A 27,223-nucleotide genomic window follows, 5' to 3' on the forward strand; every position below is an offset into this window, starting at 1 on the left:
ATTCCGGCGACATCTGCCCACAAGGAAACTCTGGTCCTCCCAGTTCTCTCAGAGTGCTGCGTGATTCCCGTAGGATGAGAAGCGGGCAACCGTGTCTGGCTTTTGCCTGGTCATCTAGGTTCATTTCATCTGCACGTCCATTGTCCTCGTGGAGGGGCTGTTGCTGGGTGGAACGGCCTCTCGCCTCGGATCTTTGGGCTGCCAGGAACTTCAGGGGGCACAAGGCTCTTGGAGTGGGCTGACTTCAGTCCAGGTCGTGGGTCGTGGTCTCTTTGTAGGGCCCGGGTTTGTCTGCACTCTGCTGGAGGCTCTTGATTCCTCTGGCAAGAGTCCGTGAACTTGACTTGGACTCCAGCACAAACCTTCTCGTTCTCCCAGGCGGGCCTTGCTTTTGTCTTGCTCTCACAGGGGATCCACAGTGCCCCTCAACAGCACTGGTGGACAACCACTTCAATCTTGCAATCGCCGCAGATGGCCTCTGAGACCCTCTCTCCACCTCACGTGCCCCCATGGGATGCCAGTTCCAGGGGTGAGACCCCTTCTCCACTGTGTCCTTCCCTTGGTGGCAGTTCCCTTTTCTCTCCGACTGCCGTGCTGAGAAGCAGGAGTCCATAAACAGCCCAGGATGAAGGGAGGCAGTAAGCTCAAGGGTCCCGCAATCTTCCGCTGACACCCTCCTCTGGGGTCTCAGGTATTCATCCATCAGCCGGAGAGCCCTCAACGACTCACCAGACTGCATTCCCAACCCTCTGGGACCCGATTCCTGCACAGAGCCGTTTTCGGGAATGAAGTCGGAAGAGCCCTCTCCAGCGCCCTCCTCGCAGTCTCCCATCGCCTCCTCCTCCAGGGGGAGGCGACCACGGAGACGGCCTCGGGAGGCCCTTTGGGGGAGACTTTTCTCGGCCCGCAATGGTAGTCGGAGGCAGCCCTTTTCCTCAGACCAGGCCGGCTCTGCCTGCACCATGTTCCTTGCTTAGGCAGGCTGACAACCATGCCAGCCTGGCGCCCGAGCCAGCCCCTCGAGTGCGCATGCGCCAGTGGCCGGGCACCTGGCGCGAGTGCTGAGCCCTGGCTTGCGTCACAGTGAAGGTCTTCGTTGCCTGGCGACGAGTCCCTGCGGCTTAGCGGAGAGGGGGGACCTCTGTGATGGGCGTCGGTGTTGGGCTCCCGCCTGCGTTCTCTTGGGTATCCACGGTATATTCCCACCATCTAGGACAGGGCAGGGCAATCCAGCCTGAGGAAACATCCGGGTAAGGCCCAGGGATCCACCGCGAAATCCCTAACCATCCAAAAGGATCCGCGCCATGCGTCAAGCTTGCCTGGACCCAGTGGGGGTCAGTCTCCTTAAATGTTGCCCCCTCCCCCCGCCCCGTGATTTCTGACTACAGCAGGCCTGTGTTCTCGGGGTGCTCTCTCCCGGGAGGGGCTTCCTGGCGGAGCAGAACCGCGCAGCCTGAGAAGGTGCCCGGAGGTGTATTTGTGCAGGATTGTTTCGAGTGTTGGCTGCCCGTGTGTGTAGGCGGCACTGTGTGTGTGTGTGTGTGTGTGTGTGTGTGTGTGTGTGTCTGTTTGTGTTTGTGCGGGCAGGCGCGCGCGTGCTTGTGTGTGGCTCTGCGCGCGCGTGTGTGTGTTTGGGCGTGTGTCTCTGTGGGCCTGTGTGCTGTGTGCCTGTACGTGGCGCCTGCCGATAGGAAGATGGCTCAAGCACTGCAGCCCTTATTTGTTTTTTCTTTTCGTGTACCCCTCCTGCCCCCGAGTCCACCGACCTTCTGGTCCGCCACTCTGTGAGGCTCTGCTTGGGTTCCGGAACTCCGTGTCCTTTGTTTTTTTCCGTGGTTCCTGTATCCGGGGTGAACTGTGGGACTGGCTGAGACTCGCAGGAGCCCTAAGCACCTCCCCCGCCGCAAAGCGGCAACTCTGCTAGCAAGGAAGAGGAGCACACCACCCCCGAGAACGGAAACCTCCGAGTGCCTCATTTTCCTGTGGCCAAGCCAGGGCCCGACCCTAGCAGTCCTGTGCGCAGGGCTCCTGGAATCCCCCTGGAATTCGGTTCCTAGCCGAGCAGCCGCTTCACGTCGTGAGGTCAGGAGGCGGGCACTCCTCCATCGTCTTGAGATTTCATTCCGGGGACGGAGAGGTTGGGCAGCAGTTTGTTCAGATGGGGTGAGGATGCAGTCTGGTGAGGTGTGCGTGGGGTCCCCCACCTTCATCTGCTAAACAGGTGCCTCCAGATGAATACGGAAGGTACTTCTGACTCCACCCCCGCGTTCCCTTGGTGGCACTAGCGGTCCGCACCCTGGCCCGGTGCCCATGTGGGAGGACTCCAACGTGCTGGGGGTTCAGTTGGAGCACAATCCCCGGCCATTCTGGCCAGCTTTCGATTTAGGCTGTCATGCCGGGAAACACGTGGGAGTGGGATGCACTGAGGCTGGCTGGGATGTGGCCTGCATAGGGGCCTCCTCTTTTCCTGACTCCCATGCTTCTCGTGGGCCTAGGGTTTCCTGGGTCTGGCTCAAAGACTTCCACAGTCACCGTTTCCCTGTTCACGGAGGACGACCCTCATGGGGACCGTTGTACACGTGTTTCCTTCTAAACGCCGTCACGGTGCAAGGACTCGGCTGCTGTGATCCTTTTGGAAGAGTGAATTCCGGCGACATCTGCCCACAAGGAAACTCTGGTCCTCCCAGTTCTCTCAGACTGCTGCGTGATTCCCGTAGGATGAGAAGCGGGCAACCGTGTCTGGCTTTTGCCTGGTCATCTAGGTTCATTTCATCTGCACGTCCATTGTCCTCGTGGAGGGGCTGTTGCTGGGTGGAACGGCCTCTCGCCTCGGATCTTTGGGCTGCCAGGAACTTCAGGGGGCACAAGGCTCTTGGAGTGGGCTGACTTCAGTCCAGGTCGTGGGTCGTGGTCTCTTTGTAGGGCCCGGGTTTGTCTGCACTCTGCTGGAGGCTCTTGATTCCTCTGGCAAGAGTCCGTGAACTTGACTTGGACTCCAGCACAAACCTTCTCGTTCTCCCAGGCGGGCCTTGCTTTTGTCTTGCTCTCACAGGGGATCCACAGTGCCCCTCAACAGCACTGGTGGACAACCACTTCAATCTTGCAATCGCCGCAGATGGCCTCTGAGACCCTCTCTCCACCTCACGTGCCCCCATGGGATGCCAGTTCCAGGGGTGAGACCCCTTCTCCACTGTGTCCTTCCCTTGGTGGCAGTTCCCTTTTCTCTCCGACTGCCGTGCTGAGAAGCAGGAGTCCATAAACAGCCCAGGATGAAGGGAGGCAGTAAGCTCAAGGGTCCCGCAATCTTCCGCTGACACCCTCCTCTGGGGTCTCAGGTATTCATCCATCAGCCGGAGAGCCCTCGACGACTCACCAGACTGCATTCCCAACCCTCTGGGACCCGATTCCTGCACAGAGCCGTTTTCGGGAATGAAGTCGGAAGAGCCCTCTCCAGCGCCCTCCTCGCAGTCTCCCATCGCCTCCTCCTCCAGGGGGAGGCGACCACGGAGACGGCCTCGGGAGGCCCTTTGGGGGAGACTTTTCTCGGCCCGCAATGGTAGTCGGAGGCAGCCCTTTTCCTCAGACCAGGCCGGCTCTGCCTGCACCATGTTCCTTGCTTAGGCAGGCTGACAACCATGCCAGCCTGGCGCCCGAGCCAGCCCCTCGAGTGCGCATGCGCCAGTGGCCGGGCACCTGGCGCGAGTGCTGAGCCCTGGCTTGCGTCACAGTGAAGGTCTTCGTTGCCTGGCGACGAGTCCCTGCGGCTTAGCGGAGAGGGGGGACCTCTGTGATGGGCGTCGGTGTTGGGCTCCCGCCTGCGTTCTCTTGGGTATCCACGGTATATTCCCACCATCTAGGACAGGGCAGGGCAATCCAGCCTGAGGAAACATCCGGGTAAGGCCCAGGGATCCACCGCGAAATCCCTAACCATCCAAAAGGATCCGCGCCATGCGTCAAGCTTGCCTGGACCCAGTGGGGGTCAGTCTCCTTAAATGTTGCCCCCTCCCCCCGCCCCGTGATTTCTGACTACAGCAGACCTGTGTTCTCGGGGTGCTCTCTCCCGGGAGGGGCTTCCTGGCGGAGCAGAACCGCGCAGCCTGAGAAGGTGCCCGGAGGTGTATTTGTGCGGGATTGTTTCGAGTGTTGGCTGCCCGTGTGTGTAGGCGGCACTGTGTGTGTGTGTGTGTGTGTGTGTGTGTGTGTGTGTGTGTGTGTCTGTTTGTGTTTGTGCGGGCAGGCGCGCGCGTGCTTGTGTGTGGCTCTGCGCGCGCGTGTGTGTGTTTGGGCGTGTGTCTCTGTGGGCCTGTGTGCTGTGTGCCTGTACGTGGCGCCTGCCGATAGGAAGATGGCTCAAGCACTGCAGCCCTTATTTGTTTTTTCTTTTCGTGTACCCTCCTGCCCCCGAGTCCACCGACCTTCTGGTCCGCCACTCTGTGAGGCTCTGCTTGGGTTCCGGATCTCCGTGTCCTTTGTTTTTTTCCGTGGTTCCTGTATCCGGGGTGAACTGTGGGACTGGCTGAGACTCGCAGGAGCCCTAAGCACCTCCCCCGCCGCAAAGCGGCAACTCTGCTAGCAAGGAAGAGGAGCACACCACCCCCGAGAACGGAAACCTCCGAGTGCCTCATTTTCCTGTGGCCAAGCCAGGGCCCGACCCTAGCAGTCCTGTGCGCAGGGCTCCTCGAATCCCCCTGGAATTCGGTTCCTAGCCGAGCAGCCGCTTCACGTCGTGAGGTCAGGAGGCGGGCACTCCTCCATCGTCTTGAGATTTCATTCCGGGGACGGAGAGGTTGGGCAGCAGTTTGTTCAGATGGGGTGAGGATGCAGTCTGGTGAGGTGTGCGTGGGGTCCCCCACCTTCATCTGCTAAACAGGTGCCTCCAGATGAATACGGAAGGTACTTGCGACTCCACCCCCGCGTTCCCTTGGTGGCACTAGCGGTCCGCACCCTGGCCCGGTGCCCATGTGGGAGGACTCCAACGTGCTGGGGGTTCAGTTGGAGCACAATCCCCGGCCATTCTGGCCAGCTTTCGATTTAGGCTGTCATGCCGGGAAACACGTGGGAGTGGGATGCACTGAGGCTGGCTGGGATGTGGCCTGCATAGGGGCCTCCTCTTTTCCTGACTCCCACGCTTCTCGTGGGCCTAGGGTTTCCTGGGTCTGGCTCAAAGACTTCCACAGTCACCGTTTCCCTGTTCACGGAGGACGACCCTCATGGGGACCGTTGTACACGTGTTTCCTTCTAAACGCCGTCACGGTGCAAGGACTCGGCTGCTGTGATCCTTTTGGAAGAGTGAATTCCGGCGACATCTGCCCACAAGGAAACTCTGGTCCTCCCAGTTCTCTCAGAGTGCTGCGTGATTCCCGTAGGATGAGAAGCGGGCAACCGTGTCTGGCTTTTGCCTGGTCATCTAGGTTCATTTCATCTGCACGTCCATTGTCCTCGTGGAGGGGCTGTTGCTGGGTGGAACGGCCTCTCGCCTCGGATCTTTGGGCTGCCAGGAACTTCAGGGGGCACAAGGCTCTTGGAGTGGGCTGACTTCAGTCCAGGTCGTGGGTCGTGGTCTCTTTGTAGGGCCCGGGTTTGTCTGCACTCTGCTGGAGGCTCTTGATTCCTCTGGCAAGAGTCCGTGAACTTGACTTGGACTCCAGCACAAACCTTCTCGTTCTCCCAGGCGGGCCTTGCTTTTGTCTTGCTCTCACAGGGGATCCACAGTGCCCCTCAACAGCACTGGTGGACAACCACTTCAATCTTGCAATCGCCGCAGATGGCCTCTGAGACCCTCTCTCCACCTCACGTGCCCCCATGGGATGCCAGTTCCAGGGGTGAGACCCCTTCTCCACTGTGTCCTTCCCTTTGTGGCAGTTCCCTTTTCTCTCCGACTGCCGTGCTGAGAAGCAGGAGTCCATAAACAGCCCAGGATGAAGGGAGGCAGTAAGCTCAAGGGTCCCGCAATCTTCCGCTGACACCCTCCTCTGGGGTCTCAGGTATTCATCCATCAGCCGGAGAGCCCTCAACGACTCACCAGACTGCATTCCCAACCCTCTGGGACCCGATTCCTGCAAAGAGCCGTTTTCGGGAATGAAGTCGGAAGAGCCCTCTCCAGCGCCCTCCTCGCAGTCTCCCATCGCCTCCTCCTCCAGGGGGAGGCGACCACGGAGACGGCCTCGGGAGGCCCTTTGGGGGAGACTTTTCTCAGCCCGCAATGGTAGTCGGAGGCAGCCCTTTTCCTCAGACCAGGCCGGCTCTGCCTGCACCATGTTCCTTGCTTAGGCAGGCTGACAACCATGCCAGCCTGGCGCCCGAGCCAGCCCCTCGAGTGCGCATGCGCCAGTGGCCGGGCACCTGGCGCGAGTGCTGAGCCCTGGCTTGCGTCACAGTGAAGGTCTTCGTTGCCTGGCGACGAGTCCCTGCGGCTTAGCGGAGAGGGGGGACCTCTGTGATGGGCGTCGGTGTTGGGCTCCCGCCTGCGTTCTCTTGGGTATCCACGGTATATTCCCACCATCTAGGACAGGGCAGGGCAATCCAGCCTGAGGAAACATCCGGGTAAGGCCCAGGGATCCACCGCGAAATCCCTAACCATCCAAAAGGATCCGCGCCATGCGTCAAGCTTGCCTGGACCCAGTGGGGGTCAGTCTCCTTAAATGTGGCCCCCTCCCCCCGCCCCGTGATTTCTGACTACAGCAGGCCTGTGTTCTCGGGGTGCTCTCTCCCGGGAGGGGCTTCCTGGCGGAGCAGAACCGCGCAGCCTGAGAAGGTGCCCGGAGGTGTATTTGTGCGGGATTGTTTCGAGTGTTGGCTGCCCGTGTGTGTAGGCGGCAGTGTGTGTGTGTGTGTGTGTGTGTGTGTGTGTGTGTGTGTCTGTTTGTGTTTGTGCGGGCAGGCGCGCGCGTGCTTGTGTGTGGCTCTGCGCGCGCGTGTGTGTGTTTGGGCGTGTGTCTCTGTGGGCCTGTGTGCTGTGTGCCTGTACGTGGAGCCTGCCGATAGGAAGATGGCTCAAGCACTGCAGCCCTTATTTGTTTTTTCTTTTCGTGTACCCCTCCTGCCCCCGAGTCCACCGACCTTCTGGTCCGCCACTCTGTGAGGCTCTGCTTGGGTTCCGGAACTCCGTGTCCTGTGTTTTTTTCCGTGGTTCCTGTATCCGGGGTGAACTGTGGGACTGGCTGAGACTCGCAGGAGCCCTAAGCACCTCCCCCGCCGCAAAGCGGCAACTCTGCTAGCAAGGAAGAGGAGCACACCACCCCCGAGAACGGAAACCTCCGAGTGCCTCATTTTCCTGTGGCCAAGCCAGGGCCCGACCCTAGCAGTCCTGTGCGCAGGGCTCCTCGAATCCCCCTGGAATTCGGTTCCTAGCCGAGCAGCCGCTTCACGTCATGAGGTCAGGAGGCGGGCACTCCTCCATCGTCTTGAGATTTCATTCCGGGGACGGAGAGGTTGGGCAGCAGTTTGTTCAGATGGGGTGAGGATGCAGTCTGGTGAGGTGTGCGTGGGGTCCCCCACCTTCATCTGCTAAACAGGTGCCTCCAGATGAATACGGAAGGTACTTCCGACTCCACCCCTGCGTTCCCTTGGTGGCACTAGCGGTCCGCACCCTGGCCCGGTGCCCATGTGGGAGGACTCCAACGTGCTGGGGGTTCAGTTGGAGCACAATCCCCGGCCATTCTGGCCAGCTTTCGATTTAGGCTGTCATGCCGGGAAACACATGGGAGTGGGATGCACTGAGGCTGGCTGGGATGTGGCCTGCATAGGGGCCTCCTCTTTTCCTGACTCCCACACTTCTCGTGGGCCTAGGGTTTCCTGGGTCTGGCTCAAAGACTTCCACAGTCACCGTTTCCCTGTTCACGGAGGACGACTCTCATGGGGACCGTTGTACACGTGTTTCCTTCTAAACGCCATCACGGTGCAAGGACTCGGCTGCTGTGATCCTTTTGGAAGAGTGAATTCCGGCGACATCTGCCCACAAGGAAACTCTGGTCCTCCCAGTTCTCTCAGAGTGCTGCGTGATTCCCGTAGGATGAGAAGCGGGCAACTGTGTCTGGCTTTTGCCTGGTCATCTAGGTTCATTTCATCTGCACGTCCATTGTCCTCGTGGAGGGGCTGTTGCTGGGTGGAACGGCCTCTCGCCTCGGATCTTTGGGCTGCCAGGAGCTTCAGGGGGCACAAGGCTCTTGGAGTGGGCTGACTTCAGTCCAGGTCGTGGGTCGTGGTCTCTTTGTAGGGCCCGGGTTTGTCTGCACTCTGCTGGAGGCTCTTGATTCCTCTGGCAAGAGTCCGTGAACTTGACTTGGACTCCAGCACAAACCTTCTCGTTCTCCCAGGCGGGCCTTGCTTTTGTCTTGCTCTCACAGGGGATCCACAGTGCCCCTCAACAGCACTGGTGGACAACCACTTCAATCTTGCAATCGCCGCAGATGGCCTCTGAGACCCTCTCTCCACCTCACGTGCCCCCATGGGATGCCAGTTCCAGGGGTGAGACCCCTTCTCCACTGTGTCCTTCCCTTGGTGGCAGTTCCCTTTTCTCTCCGACTGCTGTGCTGAGAAGCAGGAGTCCATAAACAGCCCAGGATGAAGGGAGGCAGTAAGCTCAAGGGTCCCGCAATCTTCCGCTGACACCCTCCTCTGGGGTCTCAGGTATTCATCCATCAGCCGGAGAGCCCTCAACGACTCACCAGACTGCATTCCCAACCCTCTGGGACCCGATTCCTGCACAGAGCCGTTTTCGGGAATGAAGTCGGAAGAGCCCTCTCCAGCGCCCTCCTCGCAGTCTCCCATCGCCTCCTCCTCCAGGGGGAGGCGACCACGGAGACGGCCTCGGGAGGCCCTTTGGGGGAGACTTTTCTCGGCCCGCAATGGTAGTCGGAGGCAGCCCTTTTCCTCAGACCAGGCCGGCTCTGCCTGCACCATGTTCCTTGCTTAGGCAGGCTGACAACCATGCCAGCCTGGCGCCCGAGCCAGCCCCTCGAGTGCGCATGCGCCAGTGGCCGGGCACCTGGCGCGAGTGCTGAGCCCTGGCTTGCGTCACAGTGAAGGTCTTCGTTGCCTGGCGACGAGTCCCTGCGGCTTAGCGGAGAGGGGGGACCTCTGTGATGGGCGTCGGTGTTGGGCTCCCGCCTGCGTTCTCTTGGGTATCCACGGTATATTCCCACCATCTAGGACAGGGCAGGGCAATCCAGCCTGAGGAAACATCCGGGTAAGGCCCAGGGATCCACCGCGAAATCCCTAACCATCCAAAAGGATCCGCGCCATGCGTCAAGCTTGCCTGGACCCAGTGGGGGTCAGTCTCCTTAAATGTTGCCCCCTCCCCCCGCCCCGTGATTTCTGACTACAGCAGGCCTGTGTTCTCGGGGTGCTCTCTCCCGGTAGGGGCTTCCTGGCGGAGCAGAACCGCACAGCCTGAGAAGGTGCCCGGAGGTGTATTTGTGCGGGATTTTTTCGAGTGTTGGCTGCCCGTGTGTGTAGGCGGCACTGTGTGTGTGTGTGTGTGTGTGTGTGTGTGTGTGTGTCTGTTTGTGTTTGTGCGGGCAGGCGCGCGCGTGCTTGTGTGTGGCTCTGCGCGCGCGTGTGTGTGTTTGGGCGGGTGTCTCTGTGGGCCTGTGTGCTGTGTGCCTGTACGTGGCGCCTGCGGATAGGAAGATGGCTCAAGCACTGCAGCCCTTATTTGTTTTTTCTTTTCGTGTACCCGTCCTGCCCCCGAGACCACCGACCTTCTGGTCCGCCACTCTGTGAGGCTCTGCTTGGGTTCCGGAACTCCGTGTCCTTTGTTTTTTTCCGTGGTTCCTGTATCCGGGGTGAACTGTGGGACTGGCTGAGACTCGCAGGAGCCCTAAGCACCTCCCCCGCCGCAAAGCGGCAACTCCGCTAGCAAGGAAGAGGAGCACACCACCCCCGAGAACGGAAACCTCCGAGTGCCTCATTTTCCTGTGGCCAAGCCAGGGCCCGACCCTAGCAGTCCTGTGCGCAGGGCTCCTCGAATCCCCCTGGAATTCGGTTCCTAGCCGAGCAGCCGCTTCACGTCGTGAGGTCAGGAGGCGGGCACTCCTCCATCGTCTTGAGATTTCATTCCGGGGACGGAGAGGTTGGGCAGCAGTTTGTTCAGATGGGGTGAGGATGCAGTCTGGTGAGGTGTGCGTGGGGTCCCCCACCTTCATCTGCTAAACAGGTGCCTCCAGATGAATACGGAAGGTACTTGCGACTCCACCCCCGCGTTCCCTTGGTGGCACTAGCGGTCCGCACCCTGGCCCGGTGCCCATGTGGGAGGACTCCAACGTGCTGGGGGTTCAGTTGGAGCACAATCCCCGGCCATTCTGGCCAGCTTTCGATTTAGGCTGTCATGCCAGGAAACACGTGGGAGTGGGATGCACTGAGGCTGGCTGGGATGTGGCCTGCATAGGGGCCTCCTCTTTTCCTGACTCCCACGCTTCTCGTGGGCCTAGGGTTTCCTGGGTCTGGCTCAAAGACTTCCACAGTCACCGTTTCCCTGTTCACGGAGGACGACCCTCATGGGGACCGTTGTACACGTGTTTCCTTCTAAACGCCGTCACGGTGCAAGGACTCGGCTGCTGTGATCCTTTTGGAAGAGTGAATTCCGGCGACATCTGCCCACAAGGAAACTCTGGTCCTCCCAGTTCTCTCAGAGTGCTGCGTGATTCCCGTAGGATGAGAAGCGGGCAACCGTGTCTGGCTTTTGCCTGGTCATCTAGGTTCATTTCATCTGCACGTCCATTGTCCTCGTGGAGGGGCTGTTGCTGGGTGGAACGGCCTCTCGCCTCGGATCTTTGGGCTGCCAGGAACTTCAGGGGGCACAAGGCTCTTGGAGTGGGCTGACTTCAGTCCAGGTCGTGGGTCGTGGTCTCTTTGTAGGGCCCGGGTTTGTCTGCACTCTGCTGGAGGCTCTTGATTCCTCTGGCAAGAGTCCGTGAACTTGACTTGGACTCCAGCACAAACCTTCTCGTTCTCCCAGGCGGGCCTTGCTTTTGTCTTGCTCTCACAGGGGATCCACAGTGCCCCTCAACAGCACTGGTGGACAACCACTTCAATCTTGCAATCGCCGCAGATGGCCTCTGAGACCCTCTCTCCACCTCACGTGCCCCCATGGGATGCCAGTTCCAGGGGTGAGACCCCTTCTCCACTGTGTCCTTCCCTTGGTGGCAGTTCCCTTTTCTCTCCGACTGCCGTGCTGAGAAGCAGGAGTCCATAAACAGCCCAGGATGAAGGGAGGCAGTAAGCTCAAGGGTCCCGCAATCTTCCGCTGACACCCTCCTCTGGGGTCTCAGGTATTCATCCATCAGCCGGAGAGCCCTCAACGACTCATCAGACTGCATTCCCAACCCTCTGGGACCCGATTCCTGCACAGAGCCGTTTTCGGGAATGAAGTCGGAAGAGCCCTCTCCAGCGCCCTCCTCGCAGTCTCCCATCGCCTCCTCCTCCAGGGGGAGGCGACCACGGAGACGGCCTCGGGAGGCCCTTTGGGGGAGACTTTTCTCAGCCCGCAATGGTAGTCGGAGGCAGCCCTTTTCCTCAGACCAGGCCGGCTCTGCCTGCACCATGTTCCTTGCTTAGGCAGGCTGACAACCATGCCAGCCTGGCGCCCGAGCCAGCCCCTCGAGTGCGCATGCGCCAGTGGCCGGGCACCTGGCGCGAGTGCTGAGCCCTGGCTTGCGTCACAGTGAAGGTCTTCGTTGCCTGGCGACGAGTCCCTGCGGCTTAGCGGAGAGGGGGGACCTCTGTGATGGGCGTCGGTGTTGGGCTCCCGCCTGCGTTCTCTTGGGTATCCACGGTATATTCCCACCATCTAGGACAGGGCAGGGCAATCCAGCCTGAGGAAACATCCGGGTAAGGCCCAGGGATCCACCGCGAAATCCCTAACCATCCAAAAGGATCCGCGCCATGCGTCAAGCTTGCCTGGACCCAGTGGGGGTCAGTCTCCTTAAATGTTGCCCCCTCCCCCCGCCCCGTGATTTCTGACTACAGCAGGCCTGTGTTCTCGGGGTGCTCTCTCCCGGGAGGGGCTTCCTGGCGGAGCAGAACCGCGCAGCCTGAGAAGGTGCCCGGAGGTGTATTTGTGCGGGATTGTTTCCAGTGTTGGCTGCCCGTGTGTGTAGGCGGCACTGTGTGTGTGTGTGTGTGTGTGTGTGTGTGTGTGTCTGTTTGTGTTTGTGCGGGCAGGCGCGCGCGTGCTTGTGTGTGGCTCTGCGCGCGCGTGTGTGTGTTTGGGCGTGTGTCTCTGTGGGCCTGTGTGCTGTGTGCCTGTACGTGGTGCCTGCCGATAGGAAGATGGCTCAAGCACTGCAGCCCTTATTTGTTTTTTCTTTTCGTGTACCCCTCCTGCCCCCGAGTCCACCGACCTTCTGGTCCGCCACTCTGTGAGGCTCTGCTTGGGTTCCGGAACTCCGTGTCCTTTGTTTTTTTCCGTGGTTCCTGTATCCGGGGTGAACTGTGGGACTGGCTGAGACTCGCAGGAGCCCTAAGCACCTCCCCCGCCGCAAAGCGGCAACTCTGCTAGCAAGGAAGAGGAGCACACCACCCCCGAGAACGGAAACCTCCGAGTGCCTCATTTTCCTGTGGCCAAGCCAGGGCCCGACCCTAGCAGTCCTGTGCGCAGGGCTCCTCGAATCCCCCTGGAATTCGGTTCCTAGCCGAGCAGCCGCTTCACGTCGTGAGGTCAGGAGGCGGGCACTCCTCCATCGTCTTGAGATTTCATTCCGGGGATGGAGAGGTTGGGCAGCAGTTTGTTCAGATGGGGTGAGGATGCAGTCTGGTGAGGTGTGCGTGGGGTCCCCCACCTTCATCTGCTAAACAGGTGCCTCCAGATGAATACGGAAGGTACTTGCGACTCCACCCCCGCGTTCCCTTGGTGGCACTAGCGGTCCGCACCCTGGCCCGGTGCCCATGTGGGAGGACTCCAACGTGCTGGGGGTTCAGTTGGAGCACAATCCCCGGCCATTCTGGCCAGCTTTCGATTTAGGCTGTCATGCCGGGAAACACGTGGGAGTGGGATGCACTGAGGCTGGCTGGGATGTGGCCTGCATAGGGGCCTCCTCTTTTCCTGACTCCCACGCTTCTCATGGGCCTAGGGTTTCCTGGGTCTGGCTCAAAGACTTCCACAGTCACCGTTTCCCTGTTCTCGGAGGACGACCCTCATGGGGACCGTTGTACACGTGTTTCCTTCTAAACGCCGTCACGGTGCAAGGACTCGGCTGCTGTGATCCTTTTGGAAGAGTGAATTCCGGCGACATCTGCCCACAAGGAAACTCTGGTCCTCCCAGTTCTCTCAGAGTGCTGCGTGATTCCCGTAGGATGAGAAGCGGGCAACCGTGTCTGGCTTTTGCCTGGTCATCTAGGTTCATTTCATCTGCACGTCCATTGTCCTCGTGGAGGGGCTGTTGCTGGGTGGAACGGCCTCTCGCCTCGGATCTTTGGGCTGCCAGGAGCTTCAGGGGGCACAAGGCTCTTGGAGTGGGCTGACTTCAGTCCAGGTCGTGGGTCGTGGTCTCTTTGTAGGGCCCGGGTTTGTCTGCACTCTGCTGGAGGCTCTTGATTCCTCTGGCAAGAGTCCGTGAACTTGACTTGGACTCCAGCACAAACCTTCTCGTTCTCCCAGGCGGGCCTTGCTTTTGTCTTGCTCTCACAGGGGATCCACAGTGCCCCTCAACAGCACTGGTGGACAACCACTTCAATCTTGCAATCGCCGCAGATGGCCTCTGAGACCCTCTCTCCACCTCACGTGCCCCCATGGGATGCCAGTTCCAGGGGTGAGACCCCTTCTCCACTGTGTCCTTCCCTTGGTGGCAGTTCCCTTTTCTCTCCGACTGCTGTGCTGAGAAGCAGGAGTCCATAAACAGCCCAGGATGAAGGGAGGCAGTAAGCTCAAGGGTCCCGCAATCTTCCGCTGACACCCTCCTCTGGGGTCTCAGGTATTCATCCATCAGCCGGAGAGCCCTCAACGACTCACCAGACTGCATTCCCAACCCTCTGGGACCCGATTCCTGCACAGAGCCGTTTTCGGGAATGAAGTCGGAAGAGCCCTCTCCAGCGCCCTCCTCGCAGTCTCCCATCGCCTCCTCCTCCAGGGGGAGGCGACCACGGAGACGGCCTCGGGAGGCCCTTTGGGGGAGACTTTTCTCGGCCCGCAATGGTAGTCGGAGGCAGCCCTTTTCCTCAGACCAGGCCGGCTCTGCCTGCACCATGTTCCTTGCTTAGGCAGGCTGACAACCATGCCAGCCTGGCGCCCGAGCCAGCCCCTCGAGTGCGCATGCGCCAGTGGCCGGGCACCTGGCGCGAGTGCTGAGCCCTGGCTTGCGTCACAGTGAAGGTCTTCGTTGCCTGGCGACGAGTCCCTGCGGCTTAGCGGAGAGGGGGGACCTCTGTGATGGGTGTCGGTGTTGGGCTCCTGCCTGCGTTCTCTTGGGTATCCACGGTATATTCCCACCATCTAGGACAGGGCAGGGCAATCCAGCCTGAGGAAACATCCGGGTAAGGCCCAGGGATCCACCGCGAAATCCCTAACCATCCAAAAGGATCCGCGCCATGCGTCAAGCTTGCCTGGACCCAGTGGGGGTCAGTCTCCTTAAATGTTGCCCCCTCCCCCCGCCCCGTGATTTCTGACTACAGCAGGCCTGTGTTCTCGGGGTGCTCTCTCCCGGGAGGGGCTTCCTGGCGGAGCAGAACCGCGCAGCCTGAGAAGGTGCCCGGAGGTGTATTTGTGCGGGATTGTTTCGAGTGTTGGCTGCCCGTGTGTGTAGGCGGCACTGTGTGTGTGTGTGTGTGTGTGTGTGTGTGTGTGTGTGTGTGTGTCTGTTTGTGTTTGTGCGGGCAGGCGCGCGCGTGCTTGTGTGTGGCTCTGCGCGCGCGTGTGTGTGTTTGGGCGTGTGTCTCTGTGGGCCTGTGTGCTGTGTGCCTGTACGTGGCGCCTGCCGATAGGAAGATGGCTCAAGCACTGCAGCCCTTATTTGTTTTTTCTTTTCGTGTACCCCTCCTGCCCCCGAGTCCACCGACCTTCTGGTCCGCCACTCTGTGAGGCTCTGCTTGGGTTCCGGAACTCCGTGTCCTTTGTTTTTTTCCGTGGTTCCTGTATCCGGGGTGAACTGTGGGACTGGCTGAGACTCGCAGGAGCCCTAAGCACCTCCCCCGCCGCAAAGCGGCAACTCTGCTAGCAAGGAAGAGGAGCACACCACCCCCGAGAACGGAAACCTCCGAGTGCCTCATTTTCCTGTGGCCAAGCCAGGGCCCGACCCTAGCAGTCCTGTGCGCAGGGCTCCTCGAATCCCCCTGGAATTCGGTTCCTAGCCGAGCAGCCGCTTCACGTCATGAGGTCAGGAGGCGGGCACTCCTCCATCGTCTTGAGATTTCATTCCGGGGACGGAGAGGTTTGGCAGCAGTTTGTTCAGATGGGGTGAGGATGCAGTCTGGTGAGGTGTGCGTGGGGTCCCCCACCTTCATCTGCTAAACAGGTGCCTCCAGATGAATACGGAAGGTACTTGCGACTCCACCCCCGCGTTCCCTTGGTGGCACTAGCGGTCCGCACCCTGGCCCGGTGCCCATGTGGGAGGACTCCAACGTGCTGGGGGTTCAGTTGGAGCACAATCCCCGGCCATTCTGGCCAGCTTTCGATTTAGGCTGTCATGCCGGGAAACACGTGGGAGTGGGATGCACTGAGGCTGGCTGGGATGTGGCCTGCATAGGGGCCTCCTCTTTTCCTGACTCCCACGCTTCTCGTGGGCCTAGGGTTTCCTGGGTCTGGCTCAAAGACTTCCACAGTCACCGTTTCCCTGTTCACGGAGGACGACCCTCATGGGGACCGTTGTACACGTGTTTCCTTCTAAACGCCGTCACGGTGCAAGGACTCGGCTGCTGTGATCCTTTTGGAAGAGTGAATTCCGGCGACATCTGCCCACAAGGAAACTCTGGTCCTCCCAGTTCTCTCAGAGTGCTGCGTGATTCCCGTAGGATGAGAAGCGGGCAACCGTGTCTGGCTTTTGCCTGGTCATCTAGGTTCATTTCATCTGCACGTCCATTGTCCTCGTGGAGGGGCTGTTGCTGGGTGGAACGGCCTCTCGCCTCGGATCTTTGGGCTGCCAGGAACTTCAGGGGGCACAAGGCTCTTGGAGTGGGCTGACTTCAGTCCAGGTCGTGGGTCGTGGTCTCTTTGTAGGGCCCGGGTTTGTCTGCACTCTGCTGGAGGCTCTTGATTCCTCTGGCAAGAGTCCGTGAACTTGACTTGGACTCCAGCACAAACCTTCTCGTTCTCCCAGGCGGGCCTTGCTTTTGTCTTGCTCTCACAGGGGATCCACAGTGCCCCTCAACAGCACTGGTGGACAACCACTTCAATCTTGCAATCGCCGCAGATGGCCTCTCAGACCCTCTCTCCACCTCACGTGCCCCCATGGGATGCCAGTTCCAGGGGTGAGACCCCTTCTCCACTGTGTCCTTCCCTTGGTGGCAGTTCCCTTTTCTCTCCGACTGCCGTGCTGAGAAGCAGGAGTCCATAAACAGCCCAGGATGAAGGGAGGCAGTAAGCTCAAGGGTCCCGCAATCTTCCGCTGACACCCTCCTCTGGGGTCTCAGGTATTCATCCATCAGCCGGAGAGCCCTCAACGACTCACCAGACTGCATTCCCAACCCTCTGGGACCCGATTCCTGCACAGAGCCGTTTTCGGGAATGAAGTCGGAAGAGCCCTCTCCAGCGCCCTCCTCGCAGTCTCCCATCGCCTCCTCCTCCAGGGGGAGGCGACCACGGAGACGGCCTCGGGAGGCCCTTTGGGGGAGACTTTTCTCGGCCCGCAATGGTAGTCGGAGGCAGCCCTTTTCCTCAGACCAGGCCGGCTCTGCATGCACCATGTTCCTTGCTTAGGCAGGCTGACAACCATGCCAGCCTGGCGCCCGAGGCAGCCCCTCGAGTGCGCATGCGCCAGTGGCCGGGCACCTGGCGCGAGTGCTGAGCCCTGGCTTGCGTCACAGTGAAGGTCTTCGTTGCCTGGCGACGAGTCCCTGCGGCTTAGCGGAGAGGGGGGACCTCTGTGATGGGCGTCGGTGTTGGGCTCCCCCCTGCGTTCTCTTGGGTATCCATGGTATATTCCCACCATCTAGGACAGAGCAGGGCAATCCAGCCTGAGGAAACATCCGGGTAAGGCCCAGGGATCCACCGCGAAATCCCTAACCATCCAAAAGGATCCGCGCCATGCGTCAAGCTTGCCTGGACCCAGTGGGGGTCAGTCTCCTTAAATGTTGCCCCCTCCCCCCGCCCCGTGATTTCTGACTACAGCAGGCCTGTGTTCTCGGGGTGCTCTCTCCCGGGAGGGGCTTCCTGGCGGAGCAGAACCGCGCAGCCTGAGAAGGTGCCCGGAGGTGTATTTGTGCGGGATTGTTTCGAGTGTTGGCTGCCCGTGTGTGCAGGCGGCAGTGTGTGTGTGTGTGTGTGTGTGTGTGTGTGTGTGTCTGTTTGTGTTTGTGCGGGCAGGCGCGCGCGTGCTTGTGTGTGGCTCTGCGCGCGCGTGTGTGTGTTTGGGCGTGTGTCTCTGTGGGCCTGTGTGCTGTGTGCCTGTACGTGGCGCCTGCCGATAGGAAGATGGCTCAAGCACTGCAGCCCTTATTTGTTTTTTCTTTTCGTGTACCCCTCCTGCCCCCGAGTCCACCGACCTTCTGGTCCGCCACTCTGTGAGGCTCTGCTTGGGTTCCGGAACTCCGTGTCCTTTGTTTTTTTCCGTGGTTCCTGTATCCGGGGTGAACTGTGGGACTGGCTGAGACTCGCAGGAGCCCTAAGCACCTCCCCCGCCGCAAAGCGGCAACTCTGCTAGCAAGGAAGAGGAGCACACCACCCCCGAGAACGGAAACCTCCGAGTGCCTCATTTTCCTGTGGCCAAGCCAGGGCCCGACCCTAGCAGTCCTGTGCGCAGGGCTCCTCGAATTCCCCTGGAATTCGGTTCCTAGCCGAGCAGCCGCTTCACGTCGTGAGGTCAGGAGGCGGGCACTCCTCCATCGTCTTGAGATTTCATTCCGGGGACGGAGAGGTTGGGCAGCAGTTTGTTCAGATGGGGTGAGGATGCAGTCTGGTGAGGTGTGCGTGGGGTCCCCCACCTTCATCTGCTAAACAGGTGCCTCCAGATGAATACGGAAGGTACTTGCGACTCCACCCCCGCGTTCCCTTGGTGGCACTAGCGGTCCGCACCCTGGCCCGGTGCCCATGTGGGAGGACTCCAACGTGCTGGGGGTTCAGTTGGAGCACAATCCCCGGCCATTCTGGCCAGCTTTCGATTTAGGCTGTCATGCCGGGAAACACGTGGGAGTGGGATGCACTGAGGCTGGCTGGGATGTGGCCTGCATAGGGGCCTCCTCTTTTCCTGACTCCCACGCTTCTCGTGGGCCTAGGGTTTCCTGGGTCTGGCTCAAAGACTTCCACAGTCACCGTTTCCCTGTTCACGGAGGACGACCCTCATGGGGACCGTTGTACACGTGTTTCCTTCTAAACGCCGTCACGGTGCAAGGACTCGGCTGCTGTGATCCTTTTGGAAGAGTGAATTCCGGCGACATCTGCCCACAAGGAAACTCTGGTCCTCCCAGTTCTCTCAGAGTGCTGCGTGATTCCCGTAGGATGAGAAGCGGGCAACCGTGTCTGGCTTTTGCCTGGTCATCTAGGTTCATTTCATCTGCACGTCCATTGTCCTCGTGGAGGGGCTGTTGCTGGGTGGAACGGCCTCTCGCCTCGGATCTTTGGGCTGCCAGGAACTTCAGGGGGCACAAGGCTCTTGGAGTGGGCTGACTTCAGTCCAGGTCGTGGGTCGTGGTCTCTTTGTAGGGCCCGGGTTTGTCTGCACTCTGCTGGAGGCTCTTGATTCCTCTGGCAAGAGTCCGTGAACTTGACTTGGACTCCAGCACAAACCTTCTCGTTCTCCCAGGCGGGCCTTGCTTTTGTCTTGCTCTCACAGGGGATCCACAGTGCCCCTCAACAGCACTGGTGGACAACCACTTCAATCTTGCAATCGCCGCAGATGGCCTCTGAGACCCTCTCTCCACCTCACGTGCCCCCATGGGATGCCAGTTCCAGGGGTGAGACCCCTTCTCCACTGTGTCCTTCCCTTGGTGGCAGTTCCCTTTTCTCTCCGACTGCCGTGCTGAGAAGCAGGAGTCCATAAACAGCCCAGGATGAAGGGAGGCAGTAAGCTCAAGGGTCCCGCAATCTTCCGCTGACACCCTCCTCTGGGGTCTCAGGTATTCATCCATCAGCCGGAGAGCCCTCAACGACTCACCAGACTGCATTCCCAACCCTCTGGGACCCGATTCCTGCACAGAGCCGTTTTCGGGAATGAAGTCGGAAGAGCCCTCTCCAGCGCCCTCCTCGCAGTCTCCCATCGCCTCCTCCTCCAGGGGGAGGCGACCACGGAGACGGCCTCGGGAGGCCCTTTGGGGGAGACTTTTCTCGGCCCGCAATGGTAGTCGGAGGCAGCCCTTTTCCTCAGACCAGGCCGGCTCTGCCTGCACCATGTTCCTTGCTTAGGCAGGCTGACAACCATGCCAGCCTGGCGCCCGAGCCAGCCCCTCGAGTGCGCATGCGCCAGTGGCCGGGCACCTGGCGCGAGTGCTGAGCCCTGGCTTGCGTCACAGTGAAGGTCTTCGTTGCCTGGCGACGAGTCCCTGCGGCTTAGCGGAGAGGGGGGACCTCTGTGATGGGCGTCGGTGTTGGGCTCCCGCCTGCGTTCTCTTGGGTATCCACGGTATATTCCCACCATCTAGGACAGGGCAGGGCAATCCAGCCTGAGGAAACATCCGGGTAAGGCCCAGGGATCCACCGCGAAATCCCTAACCATCCAAAAGGATCCGCGCCATGCGTCAAGCTTTCCTGGACCCAGTGGGGGTCAGTCTCCTTAAATGTTGCCCCCTCCCCCCGCCCCGTGATTTCTGACTACAGCAGGCCTGTGTTCTCGGGGTGCTCTCTCCCGGGAGGGGCTTCCTGGCGGAGCAGAACCGCGCAGCCTGAGAAGGTGCCCGGAGGTGTATTTGTGCGGGATTGTTTCGAGTGTTGGCTGCCCGTGTGTGTAGGCGGCACTGTGTGTGTGTGTGTGTGTGTGTGTGTGTGTGTGTGTGTGTGTGTCTGTTTGTGTTTGTGCGGGCAGGCGCGCGCGTGCTTGTGTGTGGCTCTGCGCGCGCGTGTGTGTGTTTGGGCGTGTGTCTCTGTGGGCCTGTGTGCTGTGTGCCTGTACGTGGCGCCTGCCGATAGGAAGATGGCTCAAGCACTGCAGCCCTTATTTGTTTTTTCTTTTCGTGTACCCCTCCTGCCCCCGAGTCCACCGACCTTCTGGTCCGCCACTCTGTGAGGCTCTGCTTGGGTTCCGGAACTCCGTGTCCTTTGTTTTTTTCCGTGGTTCCTGTATCCGGGGTGAACTGTGGGACTGGCTGAGACTCGCAGGAGCCCTAAGCACCTCCCCCGCCGCAAAGCGGCAACTCTGCTAGCAAGGAAGAGGAGCACACCACCCCCGAGAACGGAAACCTCCGAGTGCCTCATTTTCCTGTGGCCAAGCCAGGGCCCGACCCTAGCAGTCCTGTGCGCAGGGCTCCTCGAATCCCCCTGGAATTCGGTTCCTAGCCGAGCAGCCGCTTCACGTCGTGAGGTCAGGAGGCGGGCACTCCTCCATCGTCTTGAGATTTCATTCCGGGGACGGAGAGGTTGGGCAGCAGTTTGTTCAGATGGGGTGAGGATGCAGTCTGGTGAGGTGTGCGTGGGGTCCCCCACCTTCATCTGCTAAACAGGTGCCTCCAGATGAATACGGAAGGTACTTCCGACTCCACCCCCGCGTTCCCTTGGTGGCACTAGCGGTCCGCACCCTGGCCCGGTGCCCATGTGGGAGGACTCCAACGTGCTGGGGGTTCAGTTGGAGCACAATCCCCGGCCATTCTGGCCAGCTTTCGATTTAGGCTGTCATGCCGGGAAACACGTGGGAGTGGGATGCACTGAGGCTGGCTGGGATGTGGCCTGCATAGGGGCCTCCTCTTTTCCTGACTCCCACGCTTCTCGTGGGCCTAGGGTTTCCTGGGTCTGGCTCAAAGACTTCCACAGTCACCGTTTCCCTGTTCACGGAGGACGACCCTCATGGGGACCGTTGTACACGTGTTTCCTTCTAAACGCCGTCACGGTGCAAGGACTCGGCTGCTGTGATCCTTTTGGAAGAGTGAATTCCGGCGACATCTGCCCACAAGGAAACTCTGGTCCTCCCAGTTCTCTCAGAGTGCTGCGTGATTCCCGTAGGATGAGAAGCGGGCAACCGTGTCTGGCTTTTGCCTGGTCATCTAGGTTCATTTCATCTGCACGTCCATTGTCCTCGTGGAGGGGCTGTTGCTGGGTGGAACGGCCTCTCGCCTCGGATCTTTGGGCTGCCAGGAACTTCAGGGGGCACAAGGCTCTTGGAGTGGGCTGACTTCAGTCCAGGTCGTGGGTCGTGGTCTCTTTGTAGGGCCCGGGTTTGTCTGCACTCTGCTGGAGGCTCTTGATTCCTCTGGCAAGAGTCCGTGAACTTGACTTGGACTCCAGCACAAACCTTCTCGTTCTCCCAGGCGGGCCTTGCTTTTGTCTTGCTCTCACAGGGGATCCACAGTGCCCCTCAACAGCACTGGTGGACAACCACTTCAATCTTGCAATCGCCGCAGATGGCCTCTCAGACCCTCTCTCCACCTCACGTGCCCCCATGGGATGCCAGTTCCAGGGGTGAGACCCCTTCTCCACTGTGTCCTTCCCTTGGTGGCAGTTCCCTTTTCTCTCCGACTGCCGTGCTGAGAAGCAGGAGTCCATAAACAGCCCAGGATGAAGGGAGGCAGTAAGCTCAAGGGTCCCGCAATCTTCCGCTGACACCCTCCTCTGGGGTCTCAGGTATTCATCCATCAGCCGGAGAGCCCTCGACGACTCACCAGACTGCATTCCCAACCCTCTGGGACCCGATTCCTGCACAGAGCCGTTTTCGGGAATGAAGTCGGAAGAGCCCTCTCCAGCGCCCTCCTCGCAGTCTCCCATCGCCTCCTCCTCCAGGGGGAGGCGACCACGGAGACGGCCTCGGGAGGCCCTTTGGGGGAGACTTTTCTCGGCCCGCAATGGTAGTCGGAGGCAGCCCTTTTCCTCAGACCAGGCCGGCTCTGCCTGCACCATGTTCCTTGCTTAGGCAGGCTGACAACCATGCCAGCCTGGCGCCCGAGCCAGCCCCTCGAGTGCGCATGCGCCAGTGGCCGGGCACCTGGCGCGAGTGCTGAGCCCTGGCTTGCGTCACAGTGAAGGTCTTCGTTGCCTGGCGACGAGTCCCTGCGGCTTAGCGGAGAGGGGGGACCTCTGTGATGGGCGTCGGTGTTGGGCTCCCGCCTGCGTTCTCTTGGGTATCCACGGTATATTCCCACCATCTAGGACAGGGCAGGGCAATCCAGCCTGAGGAAACATCCGGGTAAGGCCCAGGGATCCACCGCGAAATCCCTAACCATCCAAAAGGATCCGCGCCATGCGTCAAGCTTGCCTGGACCCAGTGGGGGTCAGTCTCCTTAAATGTTGCCCCCTCCCCCCGCCCCGTGATTTCTGACTACAGCAGGCCTGTGTTCTCGGGGTGCTCTCTCCCGGGAGGGGCTTCCTGGCGGAGCAGAACCGCGCAGCCTGAGAAGGTGCCCGGAGGTGTATTTGTGCGGGATTGTTTCGAGTGTTGGCTGCCCGTGTGTGTAGGCGGCACTGTGTGTGTGTGTGTGTGTGTGTGTGTGTGTGTGTGTGTGTGTTTGTGTCTGTTTGTGTTTGTGCGGGCAGGCGCGCGCGTGCTTGTGTGTGGCTCTGCGCGCGCGTGTGTGTGTTTGGGCGTGTGTCTCTGTGGGCCTGTGTGCTGTGTGCCTGTACGTGGCGCCTGCCGATAGGAAGATGGCTCAAGCACTGCAGCCCTTATTTGTTTTTTCTTTTCGTGTACCCCTCCTGCCCCCGAGTCCACCGACCTTCTGGTCCGCCACTCTGTGAGGCTCTGCTTGGGTTCCGGAACTCCGTGTCCTTTGTTTTTTTCCGTGGTTCCTGTATCCGGGGTGAACTGTGGGACTGGCTGAGACTCGCAGGAGCCCTAAGCACCTCCCCCGCCGCAAAGCGGCAACTCTGCTAGCAAGGAAGAGGAGCACACCACCCCCGAGAACGGAAACCTCCGAGTGCCTCATTTTCCTGTGGCCAAGCCAGGTCCCGACCCTAGCAGTCCTGTGCGCAGGGCTCCTCGAATCCCCCTGGAATTCGGTTCCTAGCCGAGCAGCCGCTTCACGTCGTGAGGTCAGGAGGCGGGCACTCCTCCATCGTCTTGAGATTTCATTCCGGGGACGGAGAGGTTGGGCAGCAGTTTGTTCAGATGGGGTGAGGATGCAGTCTGGTGAGGTGTGCGTGGGGTCCCCCACCTTCATCTGCTAAACAGGTGCCTCCAGATGAATACGGAAGGTACTTCCGACTCCACCCCCGCGTTCCCTTGGTGGCACTAGCGGTCCGCACCCTGGCCTGGTGCCCATGTGGGAGGACTCCAACGTGCTGGGGGTTCAGTTGGAGCACAATCCCCGGCCATTCTGGCCAGCTTTCGATTTAGGCTGTCATGCCGGGAAACACGTGGGAGTGGGATGCACTGAGGCTGGCTGGGATGTGGCCTGCATAGGGGCCTCCTCTTTTCCTGACTCCCACGCTTCTCGTGGGCCTAGGGTTTCCTGGGTCTGGCTCAAAGACTTCCACAGTCACCGTTTCCCTGTTCACGGAGGACGACCCTCATGGGGACCGTTGTACACGTGTTTCCTTCTAAACGCCGTCACGGTGCAAGGACTCGGCTGCTGTGATCCTTTTGGAAGAGTGAATTCCGGCGACATCTGCCCACAAGGAAACTCTGGTCCTCCCAGTTCTCTCAGAGTGCTGCGTGATTCCCGTAGGATGAGAAGCGGGCAACCGTGTCTGGCTTTTGCCTGGTCATCTAGGTTCATTTCATCTGCACGTCCATTGTCCTCGTGGAGGGGCTGTTGCTGGGTGGAACGGCCTCTCGCCTCGGATCTTTGGGCTGCCAGGAACTTCAGGGGGCACAAGGCTCTTGGAGTGGGCTGACTTCAGTCCAGGTCGTGGGTCGTGGTCTCTTTGTAGGGCCCGGGTTTGTCTGCACTCTGCTGGAGGCTCTTGATTCCTCTGGCAAGAGTCCGTGAACTTGACTTGGACTCCAGCACAAACCTTCTCGTTCTCCCAGGCGGGCCTTGCTTTTGTCTTGCTCTCACAGGGGATCCACAGTGCCCCTCAACAGCACTGGTGGACAACCACTTCAATCTTGCAATCGCCGCAGATGGCCTCTGAGACCCTCTCTCCACCTCACGTGCCCCCATGGGATGCCAGTTCCAGGGGTGAGACCCCTTCTCCACTGTGTCCTTCCCTTGGTGGCAGTTCCCTTTTCTCTCCGACTGCCGTGCTGAGAAGCAGGAGTCCATAAACAGCCCAGGATGAAGGGAGGCAGTAAGCTCAAGGGTCCCGCAATCTTCCGCTGACACCCTCCTCTGGGGTCTCAGGTATTCATCCATCAGCCGGAGAGCCCTCGACGACTCACCAGACTGCATTCCCAACCCTCTGGGACCCGATTCCTGCACAGAGCCGTTTTCGGGAATGAAGTCGGAAGAGCCCTCTCCAGCGCCCTCCTCGCAGTCTCCCATCGCCTCCTCCTCCAGGGGGAGGCGACCACGGAGACGGCCTCGGGAGGCCCTTTGGGGGAGACTTTTCTCGGCCCGCAATGGTAGTCGGAGGCAGCCCTTTTCCTCAGACCAGGCCGGCTCTGCCTGCACCATGTTCCTTGCTTAGGCAGGCTGACAACCATGCCAGCCTGGCGCCCGAGCCAGCCCCTCGAGTGCGCATGCGCCAGTGGCCGGGCACCTGGCGCGAGTGCTGAGCCCTGGCTTGCGTCACAGTGAAGGTCTTCGTTGCCTGGCGACGAGTCCCTGCGGCTTAGCGGAGAGGGGGGACCTCTGTGATGGGCGTCGGTGTTGGGCTCCCGCCTGCGTTCTCTTGGGTATCCACGGTTATATTCCCACCATCTAGGACAGGGCAGGGCAATCCAGCCTGAGGAAACATCCGGGTAAGGCCCAGGGATCCACCGCGAAATCCCTAACCATCCAAAAGGATCCGCGCCATGCGTCAAGCTTGCCTGGACCCAGTGGGGGTCAGTCTCCTTAAATGTTGCCCCCTCCCCCCGCCCCGTGATTTCTGACTACAGCAGGCCTGTGTTCTCGGGGTGCTCTCTCCCGGGAGGGGCTTCCTGGCGGAGCAGAACCGCGCAGCCTGAGAAGGTGCCCGGAGGTGTATTTGTGCGGGATTGTTTCGAGTGTTGGCTGCCCGTGTGTGTAGGCGGCACTGTGTGTGTGTGTGTGTGTGTGTGTGTGTGTGTGTGTGTGTGTGTGTGTGTCTGTTTGTGTTTGTGCGGGCAGGCGCGCGCGTGCTTGTGTGTGGCTCTGCGCGCGCGTCTGTGTGTTTGGGCGTGTGTCTCTGTGGGCCTGTGTGCTGTGTGCCTGTACGTGGCGCCTGCCGATAGGAAGATGGCTCAAGCACTGCAGCCCTTATTTGTTTTTTCTTTTCGTGTACCCCTCCTGCCCCCGAGTCCACCGACCTTCTGGTCCGCCACTCTGTGAGGCTCTGCTTGGGTTCCGGAACTCCGTGTCCTTTGTTTTTTTCCGTGGTTCCTGTATCCGGGGTGAACTGTGGGACTGGCTGAGACTCGCAGGAGCCCTAAGCACCTCCCCACCACCCCCGAGAACGGAAACCTCCGAGTGCCTCATTTTCCTGTGGCCAAGCCAGGGCCCGACCCTAGCAGTCCTGTGCGCAGGGCTCCTCGAATCCCCCTGGAATTCGGTTCCTAGCCGAGCAGCCGCTTCACGTCGTGAGGTCAGGAGGCGGGCACTCCTCCATCGTCTTGAGATTTCATTCCGGGGACAGAGAGGTTGGGCAGCAGTTTGTTCAGATGGGGTGAGGATGCAGTCTGGTGAGGTGTGCGTGGGGTCCCCCACCTTCATCTGCTAAACAGGTGCCTCCAGATGAATACGGAAGGTACTTCCGACTCCACCCCCGCGTTCCCTTGGTGGCACTAGCGGTCCGCACCCTGGCCCGGTGCCCATGTGGGAGGACTCCAACGTGCTGGGGGTTCAGTTGGAGCACAATCCCCGGCCATTCTGGCCAGCTTTCGATTTAGGCTGTCATGCCGGGAAACACGTGGGAGTGGGATGCACTGAGGCTGGCTGGGATGTGGCCTGCATAGGGGCCTCCTCTTTTCCTGACTCCCACGCTTCTCGTGGGCCTAGGGTTTCCTGGGTCTGGCTCAAAGACTTCCACAGTCACCGTTTCCCTGTTCACGGAGGACGACCCTCATGGGGACCGTTGTACATGTGTTTCCTTCTAAACGCCGTCACGGTGCAAGGACTCGGCTGCTGTGATCCTTTTGGAAGAGTGAATTCCGGCGACATCTGCCCACAAGGAAACTCTGGTCCTCCCAGTTCTCTCAGAGTGCTGCGTGATTCCCGTAGGATGAGAAGCGGGCAACCGTGTCTGGCTTTTGCCTGGTCATCTAGGTTCATTTCATCTGCACGTCCATTGTCCTCGTGGAGGGGCTGTTGCTGGGTGGAATGGCCTCTCGCCTCGGATCTTTGGGCTGCCAGGAACTTCAGGGGGCACAAGGCTCTTGGAGTGGGCTGACTTCAGTCCAGGTCATGGGTCGTGGTCTCTTTGTAGGGCCCGGGTTTGTCTGCACTCTGCTGGAGGCTCTTGATTCCTCTGGCAAGAGTCCGTGAACTTGACTTGGACTCCAGCACAAACCTTCTCGTTCTCCCAGGCGGGCCTTGCTTTTGTCTTGCTCTCACAGGGGATCCACAGTGCCCCTCAACAGCACTGGTGGACAACCACTTCAATCTTGCAATCGCCGCAGATGGCCTCTGAGACCCTCTCTCCACCTCACGTGCCCCCATGGGATGCCAGTTCCAGGGGTGAGACCCCTTCTCCACTGTGTCCTTCCCTTGGTGGCAGTTCCCTTTTCTCTCCGACTGCCGTGCTGAGAAGCAGGAGTCCATAAACAGCCCAGGATGAAGGGAGGCAGTAAGCTCAAGGGTCCCGCAATCTTCCACTGACACCCTCCTCTGGGGTCTCAGGTATTCATCCATCAGCCGGAGAGCCCTCAACGACTCACCAGACTGCATTCCCAACCCTCTGGGACCCGATTCCTGCACAGAGCCGTTTTCGGGAATGAAGTCG

This window comes from Macaca fascicularis, chromosome 3 (genome assembly GCF_037993035.2).
Source record: "Macaca fascicularis isolate 582-1 chromosome 3, T2T-MFA8v1.1".
NCBI classification, from domain to species: Eukaryota; Metazoa; Chordata; class Mammalia; order Primates; family Cercopithecidae; genus Macaca; species Macaca fascicularis.